Source organism: Zalophus californianus, chromosome 6 (genome assembly GCF_009762305.2).
Source record: "Zalophus californianus isolate mZalCal1 chromosome 6, mZalCal1.pri.v2, whole genome shotgun sequence".
In the NCBI taxonomy this organism is placed as follows: Eukaryota; Metazoa; Chordata; class Mammalia; order Carnivora; family Otariidae; genus Zalophus; species Zalophus californianus.
Genome location: NC_045600.1, coordinates 66,891,077 through 66,902,155, shown reverse-complemented (window position 1 = coordinate 66,902,155; position 11,079 = coordinate 66,891,077).

Sequence of the window (11,079 nt, the reverse complement as noted above, 5' to 3'; positions counted from 1 at the left end):
CAAAAATTCATGTTACATCAAAACATAAATTTGATCATACTATAAAATTAGAGAGTAATCACTACCCTACACAAATGGACACCATTCTCTTTTCTAACTATACAGTATCTAATATTCTATCTCAGTAGAAGAATGAGTTATTAGCCATAAAGAATGCCTTATGTTTTATTTCTCTGGTAAACATCCCATTAAAAGTTGCCTGTACTCTAGATTATTTTAAAAGAGCACACGTTAGAAGTTATCTACTAAGCAATGCTTAAATTGAGCACTGATTTAGGAAGAAAGGAGATTAAAGTGTGTTTTGATCTACTAAGAACTTATTTTTCATTGCAGAGTTAATAGTAGAAGCTGCCTTTTTTCCTTCTAAAAGAACTAGAAACAGATTCACAAGACATAGGTAAATCATAATTTTTAATATTGCTTCCTATTCTTCTGAAATCAAATAAGTTAAAAAAAAGAGTAGAGAGGATCCTATTCAAAGAAAGATTAAAATTTCTCACCATTATAGTCAGGATGTAATAATGCACACAGTCTGCAGAAAAATAAAGGTGGTATTATTTCTCCAGTTTAAGGGTCCATACAGAAACTATATTAATTCTTACCCATTCCAGGAAAGAAAAAACAAAAACCTGCATGTAATCAGGAAACCTTACCAAAATCAAAATAAATAGCACACACCATAAGGCAAAGACTGTTAGTTGTCTACCAAAATCTATTTTCCCTTTATGCCTAGACCCAAAACTAAACAGAATTTTACAGCCTCCTTTTCATAATGAAGTCCTATGACTCTTTTTCTCCATAGAATATAATGTGATATATGTCTCTTATGGACCTAAGTCTTGGGACCATGACCAGATACCCACCATGTTGTCTTTCTCCTTATCATCAACTGGGATTTACAAAGACCCTTCCTCTACCACGCAGAGGATAACAGCTCTAGGGCATGATAGGGCAACCATTAGAAAAAACCTGGATCTCTGAATGACCTCATAGAATACAGCTGAACCACTCAGTTTGAACTGTTATGTAAAGAAGAAATCAACTTCTATCTTATTTAACTCACTGAATCATTGTTCTCTTTTTTACAGCATTCTACTCTAACCCTAACTTAGAGAGACCAATTTTCCTATTCACGGAAGCTATCCAAGAAATACCAGCATGAGTACTTTTCTTCACTATTTTTTAAGTAATTTCTATGCCTAACATGGGGCTCGAACTCATGACCCCAAGATCAAGAATCACACGCTCTATTGTCTGAGCCAGCCACGTGCCCCAATTATTCTTGATCAATATAAGCCTGACTCTAATTGAGAGTGGCAAGGCATTCATATATCTAAGTAAAAGCTAAAAGCCAACCCCACCAATATAATCCACATATAGTAATAATACCTAAATTCAGCTGTATATAAAGTTTCATGATTTGACTTTATATAAAAACTTGAAACTTCTGCATTGCTTTAGGGCACAATCTGGTGACCAAAAAAGTAAAGACTTACTATTAAGTGACATTTGATTTTTTTAAATCATTTAAATAATTTTCAACAAGCAGATATTAATAACCAGTTTAGGTTTCAGTTTTATTTTAGAGTTTGTTTGATATACAGATAAATTATTTCTAACCTAATTTATTATATTTCAGGAATTCCTGAAAAGATCACTTCCCAATTTCCCAAAGTATGCCTTCCTTACTCAAAAATGTCTAGATTTCTTTTAATAGAGTAAAATGTCTAATAAAGGAAGATAAGATTTGAGATAATCTTCTGAGGAGTAGAAAAAACAAACTGAATTTACATCCAGTTATGTGACTGATTTCAGATGTTCTTCTAAAAATAGTTTTTACTGAGGCATCTGGCTGGCTCGGTTGGTGGAGTGAGCAACTCTTGATCTTGGAGTTGTAAGTTCAAGCCCCACATTGGGTGTAAAGCTCGCTTAAAAATAAAATCTTCAAAAATATAAAAATAAATAAAAATAAAAGAATAAAAATAGTCCTTACTGAAAGATAGGGTACATGAAAAGTAGAAAGGAAAGAGGTATTTCTTAGAATGAAAAGATATTTTCAATTCTGTCTAGAATTGATTGACCCTACCGCAAATAAAGAGTAAAAAGAAAAGAAATCAACAGACAGACTAAATAACCAACCATAGACAGGAGGGACACAGCACTGTTAACAGAAAGTGTGTGATTATATCTACAGGTAAGAATCAGTATTATGTGGAAGCAGTTAACTACCCATCATGTTTTTTCTAGGATTCATATAAGGAAATCTGTCTCCCTGAAATTCACCCCACTTTCTCATTGATAAATCATTTTGTAAAATTGACAATAATCTAGGATACTTAACATCTCTAAGCCAGCTTCCTTATCTGTAAAATAACAAAAATGATACCTACACTATAAACTCATTTTTAGGTTAAAGAAAATTATATATGTGGAATGCCAACACAATTCCTAACATTCAGGGGGAATTCAATAAATTTTTTTTCACTTTCATTATTATATGAAATCTAAAGTTCTTCAGGTACTTCCTTTGCCTAAGCCAAATACCAGAATCCAGGAAAAGGTATTATATAATCACTATGAATATACTAACCTTGGTTTGCCAACTTTTCATTATAATAACAGTTAACATTTGAAGAATGCTTACAATTTTATGCCAAAATCTTTAAAAGGTTTTATAGATCTTTAAAAGATTTATATAGGGGCGCCTGGGTGGCTCAGTCATCAAGCGTCTGCCTTCGGCTCAGGTCATGATCCCAGGGTCCAGGGATTGAGCCCCTCAATGGGCTCCCTGCTTGGCAGGAAACCTGCTTCTCCCTCTCCCACTCCCCCTGCTTGTGTTCCCTCTCTCACTGTGTCTCTCTCTGTCAAAAAATAAATTAAAAATCTTTAATAAATAAATAAATAAATAAATAAATAAATCAAAAGTTGGTTCTAAGTCTACCTCGTTTTAAATCAACTTACCAAGTTCAAAAATGTTAATATCCCTCACTAACTCACAGCATGCCACTGTCAGCCTTAATTTGATATTATTTCACAGAGATGTTGCAATTACAATTTAGTCCACATTGATCAGCTAAAGTTAAAGGGCAAAATTAATTAATGGAAATAGTAAAGGGCAAAAAATTAATATGATGACACATCTAAAATGCTGAGAGTAAGAGAGGCACTGTTATTTTGAGATTATCCACATCGATTTGCAAAAGAACAGAAGAAAAAATCTGTGAATAAAACTGAATATCAACACACTAAATTGTATATCAGCATTTTAAAATATAATTACAAAAAATGACAGCCACATTATAGATTTGAAACTTCTGACTAATAGACCTAACAATGACTAATGACATTACAAATAAGCTGTGAAGAAAATGTACAGCAGCTGCATTAAAACCATGCCTTCCATGTTGATGTGTGGATTTATATCAAAACCTCATATAAAAAATGTGACTCATTTTTTACTAAAATGTACGAAAAGTTTTAGATATTATATAAAGTATGTAATATTTTTAAGTTTTCAAGATTTTCTGGTGGTACTTATTTTGAATACTTAAGGAAAAGTATAATATTCAAACAATTAATTCAACATACTTGTAGAATATATGAGGACTTTAGATCAATCAAAGGTAAGTAGTTGGTGACAATGAATATTCTTACCTTTCGGTGGGGGGGTGTGTGACTTTCAGAGTCCCAACATAAATCAAATCAGAAATAAAATCAGAGTATCACATTTGCTATTTGTATACCTCCATCACTTACATCTCACTTTACTCTTGAGAATAAATTTTATAGTTAGACCTGGCGGGTGTTTTGAACTCCATTTCAGATAGAGGGAACATGAGAGAGATTAGAATGAGAAGCCCTACATCACACAGTTATTAAGTAACAGAATGGACTCTAGGATTGAGTCTCCTGATACTCAATGGTCTTTCCACTAAATGCTGGTTTCCAGTCCTTGTCAGTTACTAAAATATGCATATCCTATCAGGTCTCAGTTAAGAGTCATTTTGTAGGGGCGTCTGTGTGGCTCAGTCAGTTAAGCGTCTGCCTTCAGCTCAGGTCATCATCCCAGGGTCCTGGGATCGAGTCCCACATTGGCCTCCTTGCTCAGCAGAGAGTCTGCTTCTCCCTCTCCCTCTGCTCCTCCCCATGCTCCTGCTCTCTCTCTCTCTCTGTGTCAAATAAATAAAATCTTTAAAAAAAGAGTCATTTTGTAAAATACTGAAATCTGTGATGAGCCATTTTCAACCTAAGTAATTACTTAGGCCTCTAGCCTCTCTCATTTCTCCATCCCAAGAAATGGCTCACCACAAGTACAGTAAATGGGAGAAATGACAGAAGCTTCATATAACAGCTACAGCAGTATTTTACATTTGCCTAATAAAGCAGTTAGGAATGATAGTGAGTTCTAATAAGTTATGAAAGAAGTTTAAGAAACACACTTTTATAAGCTACACTTAGAAAGCTACCTACCATATCTTTATGTTTAAAATGTTCTTTTTGATCAACTTGAGGAAACACAAATGTAACTCTGTGTGTTATTTTAAAATTTAGCAAGTGTGTGTGTGTGTGTGTGTGCGCGTGTGCGTGTGTGTGTGTTGGTCTGTCTGTCTATCTTTTGGCTATATTTACTTGACTTGGTTATAGTTATATCTCTTTGAAAGAACGTATTTGGCTTTTACCCTAGAACATTTTTTCTTTTTTTTTAAGATTTTATTTATTTATTTGACAGAGAGAGACACAGCAAGAGAGAGAACACAAGTGAGAGAGAGGGAGAAGCAGGCTTCCTGCTGAGCAGGGAGCCCGATGTGGGGCTTAATCCCAGGACCCCGGGCATGACCTGAGCCAAAGGCAGATGCTTAACGACTGAGCCATTCAGGTGCCCCTAGAACATTTTTTTTCTAACTACATTCTAGGAATATTAGAACAAAACAAAAGAAAATTAGTACTTCAAACTGAGTTGTAAGTTATCTGGCATCTTTGATTCAAGATGTTCAGTTACCCTAAGTAAGATCCATGTAACCCATGCCCGTAAGCAGGCAAACATCTAGACTATGTTTTTTCAACCCTATGGGCTTTAGTATTAACATTTCAGAACTATCGAGGCATTCCAAAATCATAAATGCACAATCCATATATGGTGAGCAGTAAAAACAGATGCTTTTCTGCATCTGGGGGATGATTTGTAATAGAAAAATAGGAACCATTAGAGGGAAAGTGTGTTCTTGTTTCCCAGAGTAAAGGTAGCAATTTGATAGAAAAACAAGACTTCTGACCTGAAACAATGAAATTTCCTAGTGGAAATAAATAGCCCCTTCAATCATGTCAGAAGACAGTTTCAAAAGAACAAGCTATGCAATAATCAAAAAGCAGACAATGTGATTACCTCAAGAGAGATACTAGCACATGGTGTGAGTTCCATGGTAGAAGAAGAGCAGCCATGGAAAGTCCGTGGTGGTTCAGGGTTTAAAATTGAAAGCAGAACAGGAGAGTAAATGTGACAGAAAGGCAGCCCAGGGCTTCTTAACACAAAAAAAAAAAAACCCCAAAACTACATTGTAAATATGGTGTTTAGAGAGAACTGGGAGAATAGAGTGAGCATCAAGATTTAATAGTAATCAAAAAAAAAAGATTTAATAGTAATCAAATCATATCTCAGTCCTAGAGCACAGAGACATGGGTTTGACACCAATCTCCACCATCTATGCATGCTCTCAGATTAGTTACATAGACTCAGTTTTCTCACCTGTAGTCTAGGGTGAAAAATGACCAAACAAATAATAAAAGCATTTACTTTATGGGTGCCATAGTTAAAAAGAGATAACAAAACAGTTAATTAGCACAGGGCACTCAATAAAAGGCAGCTATTGGCATTATTAATACAGCAGGAAATCACTGAGTCCCTTGTGGCTTAATAACAAATATGAAACAAGAAATCCAGGAAAAGGACAAAACATTGACTTAGTCACCCCTAAGTAGCAGTTGTAGCCATACGGTAGTGATTGAGAGCATGGATTTAGGAACCTTACTTACCAGGAAACATAGGGCAAATTCCTTAATCTCTGTGCCTCAGTTTCCTCATCTATAGACAAAGGACTATAAAACAAAAACAACAACATGGAATTATTATAGGCATAGAGTAAATTGGTCTTAAAGCTCTTAGAATAGTGACTGGCATTTATTGTCTTTAACAAATATGTAAAGGATATCAATGCCTTCAAGAGGAGAAATTGTTGATCAAAATTAATGAATATTTTCTTAATTGTTATTCTTACTTAGCATACTTCATAAATTTATTTTTAGAGATTAGACACAGTGTGATTTATTTATTCTTTAGCATCTTTTCCATTACTTTTGGTGGAATTAAGACCATAATATATTTCTTCTAAGTATACCAGGCTATTTCACTAACATATTACCGAAGACCTTTTTTTTCTTTTTTTAAATTTTATTTTATTAAAATTCAATTCATTAACATATAGTGTATCATTAGTTTCAGAGATGGAGTTCAGTTATTCATCAGTTGCATATAATACCCAGTGCTCATTACATCATCTGCCCTTCTTAATGCCCATCACCCAGTTACCCCATCCCCCCCACCTACCTCCCCGCCAGCAACCCTCAGTTTGTTTCCTATAGTTAAAAGTCTCTTAGGTTTGTCTCCCTTTCTGATTTCATCTTATTTTCCCTCCCTTTCTCTATGATCCTGTTTTGTTTCTTAAATTCCACATACGAGTGAAATCATATGATAATTGTCTTTCTCTGAATGACTTATTTCGCTTAGCATAATACCCTCTAGTTCCATCCACACCATTGCAAATGGTAAGATTTCACTTTTTTTGATGGTGAGTAGTATTCCATCATATATATATATACCACTTCTTCTTTATCCATTCATCTGTCAATGGACATCTGGGTTCTTTCCATAGTTTGGCTATTGTGGACATTGCTGCTATAAACATTGGGGTGCAGGTGCCTCTTCAGATCACTATGTTTGTGTCCTTTGGGTAAATACCTAGTAGTGCAATTGCTGAGTCATAGGGTAGCTCTATTTTTAACTTTTTGAGGAACCTCCATACTGTTTTCCAGAGTGGCTATACTTCCCACCATAGCATCATTGCCAACATCTGTTGTTTCCTGACTTGTTCATTTTAGCCATTCTGACTGGTGTGAGGTGGTATCTCATTGTGGTTTTGATATGTATTTCCCTGATGCTGAGTGATGCTGAGCATTTTTTCATGTGTATGTTGGTCATTTGTACGTCTTCCTTGGAAAAATGTTTGTTCATGTCTTCTGCCCATTTCTTGACTGGATTATTTGTTTTTGGGGTGTTGAGTTTCTAAGTTCTTTATAGATCTTGGATACTAACCCTTTATCTGATAAGACATTTGCAAATACCTTCTCCCGTTCTGTCGGTTGTCTGTTGGTTTTTTCGACTGTTTCCTTTACTGTGCAAAAGCTTTTTATCTTGATGAAGTCCCAGTTCATTTTGCTTTTGTTTTCCACCTAAGACCTTAAAAAAAAAATTAAGTAATCTCTACACCCAACGTGGGTCTCAAACTCGTGACCCCAAGGTCAAGAGTCCCATATTCTTCCCACTGAGCCAGCCAGGCACCCCAATCTTTTTTTTTTTTTTTTTGCATTACTATAAATAATTTAAGGCAAACCCATAGGCCTTTCTTTTCAAAACTGTGCTCTGCTGGAAGCTTCCTTAAATTTCCTCCATGATTATAACTTGCCTGCATTATAAGCATCAAAGTCCCTCTTACTGTCAAACTGTAGTCTATCAACCCATTGGTAGTTGGCACATCACTTAGAAGGCCCCAGCCAGTAAGTTTTTAAATAGAATACAATATAATAGAAAATATCAAAGTGCATCACAAGTAATAAGGGTATAATTACATAAATCTTTTGTTTCAGTTGCACAGGTGTGTGTATGTAGACACATGCATTTGTGATCTGGTTCATGATGTAAACTGTGTTTCTTATTATGTTGGCCTCATAAACTGAATATGGAAGTTTTCCTTCCTCTTCTATTTTTTGGAAAAGTTTGAGAAGAGTAAGTAGTTATATCTTTAAGTGTTTGGTAGAGTTCACTTGTGAAGCTGTGTGGTCCTGGACTTTTTGTTTGTTGAGAGTTTTTAATTACTGATTCAATTTCATTGCTAGTAATCAGTCAATTTAAATCTTCCATTTCTTCTTGACTCAGTTTTGGTAGATTTTATGTTTCCAGGAATTTATCCATTTCTTCTAGTTTGTCCAGTTTGTTGGCATATATGTTTTTCTCAGTATGGGTTGAGGGAAGAGCATTTTCTCTAAGAGAGATAGTAACATTGAAATCTTAACCCAACTGGAATTAAGCTTACCAAAGCAGTTAATGGATGACTCAGTAGGAATGAACCCCTCACATGCAGTTTTTAATGAAGGAAACCTGAGAGATGAGAAAATTATGATACATGGGTATGCCCCATGAAATTGGGAGGAAGACTGCAATGGCAACATTGAACAACCATGAAGCAGCACAGGGTGCTGAGTTGAGTTGAGGAAGCTAATAGTCATAGAGAGAAATAATGATTGGAGTGAATAATAAATTTCAACTTCATTTTACAACTTTATCCAGGGATCCTTTCTCCATGCCTACCTCTGTACATCTAGATATAAAACAAAGATATTAATTCCTGCCCTTTCTTCCCTCATAGGTGTACCAGTGGATCCAGGAACTATGGATATCCTTTGAGTTTGTCAAAATAAATCATTGCAATGAGAGTTACCTTCAGCCCACCAGGAGCTAGAGATTATGATCATCTGACCTCCCCCTAACACTTTATAAAGTATAGCCTTGAGATTATCACAATACCAGTTTTTGAAAAAGACTTGTAACATATTAATCTATTCTAAGAATTTACCACAGTACATGGCAGGTCATCAATATGTGCTTTTTACTTTTCACTCCTCCCTGATAATACTCTTTTCCCTTCTTATGAGCTTAAATTCCAAGACCAGTCATTACAATTACTTCTTCATTTATTCCAATTCCTTTTCCTCCCTCACTTCATATTCATTTTGGCTGAATCACAATGCTGGTCATATATACTTTTCTGGAACTCCTGCAACTAACGTGACTGGAGAAAACATACAGCATGTAAACTGGTCTCATTTAATTAAGTCATGAACATGAATCTCAGGTAGGACCATAATGCTGCCTGGAAATCATGTACATTTGCCTAGTCAGTTTGCTCTCCAGCTCTCCTGAATAACTATTTCATACCTTATCCTTCCCCCCACACTTCACACACTTCCACTATCAGTCTTAGCTGACTTTGCTTCTTAGTTCATTGAGAGAACTGAAGCAATCAGAGGAGAATATCCACAACTTTCTGTACCCGTGTACTTTGCTGTTCTTCCTAGAATGAAAGATGGCTATTGGTACTCCTATCTAAGCACAACCCTTCCCATCTTGGGCTCTTGATCTCATCTCACTTCCCCATTCAAGAACATGCCTGTTCTTTCCTTTTTCTCCTATATCGTCAAATTCTCTCTCTCTCTACTGGATCACTTCCATCAGCAATTAAACAGTTTTCTTTTTAAAAACAAACAATCAAAAACCCTCTCTCAGATCCACATTTCCCTAATGCCTCTTCTATCATTTCTCTTTTAGCAAAACTGCTCAATAAACTGTCTCTGCTCTATCTCAAATTCTTCTATTTCCATTCATTTTTAATCATCACTCAAGAAATTTTCCTCTCCACCATTCTAATGAATCTGTTCCCCTCATGGCCACCAATGACTTCTATTGTGCTAAGTCAAAACAATTTTCTGTCTTTATCTTACTGGGACCATCAGCAGCACTTGATACAATTGACCACCCACACTCCTTTCCTTGGCTTCTAAGTCACTGTGTACTCTTGGTTTTTATCTAACCTCAGCTACTGCTTTTTCTCACTCTACCATTCATTCTCCCCTTCTCCCCAACCTCTTACTATTAGAGTCTGCTGGACTCAGTTCTTGGTTTTCTTCTCTATTTACTACTCCCTTTGTGATCTCATCTAGCCTTACTGGCTTTAAATGTTTTCTATTTGTGCTAAGAACTCACAGATGTGTATCTCCAGCCCAGAACTAATATGGAACTCCAGACTCATTGTCTAACTGTCATTTGACATTTCTACTTGGACGTCAACTACACATCTTAAACTTAACCAAAGCCAATTATCTGGTGTCATGTCCAAAACTGATGCCCCCAAAGTCTCTTCTAACTTGTCCACTAGCTTCCCACACTGATCCTCTATAATTTATTCTCAGTAGGGTAGCAGGAGGAATTATTTTAAAGTGTTAGATTATATTATTCATCTGCTCAAAATCCTCCACAATGGCCTCATTCATGCATCAATTTTACTGATATTAAAGTTGAAGTCTTTACAATGACCTACAAGAGTCTACATAATACCCTTCCTTCCTTTGTCTCTCATCTCCTCAGTGTTTCTATTCAGCTACACAGATCTCCCTCTCCAGTCTTGCTGTTGTTTACACATGCCACATGCTTCAATTTTATGGTCTTGCAAGGGCTATTCTTCCTGCCTGAAATACACTTCTCCCAGTTACCCACATGACTCATTCTAAATCCCTTAATGTCTGCTCAAATATCACTTTTTCTGTGATAGGCAAGATTCTAAGAGGCCCCCAAGATTTCTGCCCCCTGGAATACACACACTGTATAATTCCCTTCCCTTAAGTGTGGGTGGATTTGTGAATATAATGGAGTATCACTCATGATTGAGTTTTTAAGCAGGTGACTATCAGTTAATCAAGAGTGGTGATTCAGATTATGAGAGGTGGGCCTGATGTAACAAGCCTTTGAAAGAAAGTGAAGTGTCAAAGAGATGCTCTAGCTCATCTCAAAGAAGATACAAACCACTGTCTCATGAATAATTGCCCATGGGGGTCACATGTCAATAAAATGTGGGTGGCCTCTAGGAGTTGAGAGTGACTTCAGTCAAGAGCGAGTAAGAAAACAGGCACTTCAGTCCTACAACCACCAGGAACTGAATTCTACCGACACCCTGAACGACCTGGGAAGATGACCAT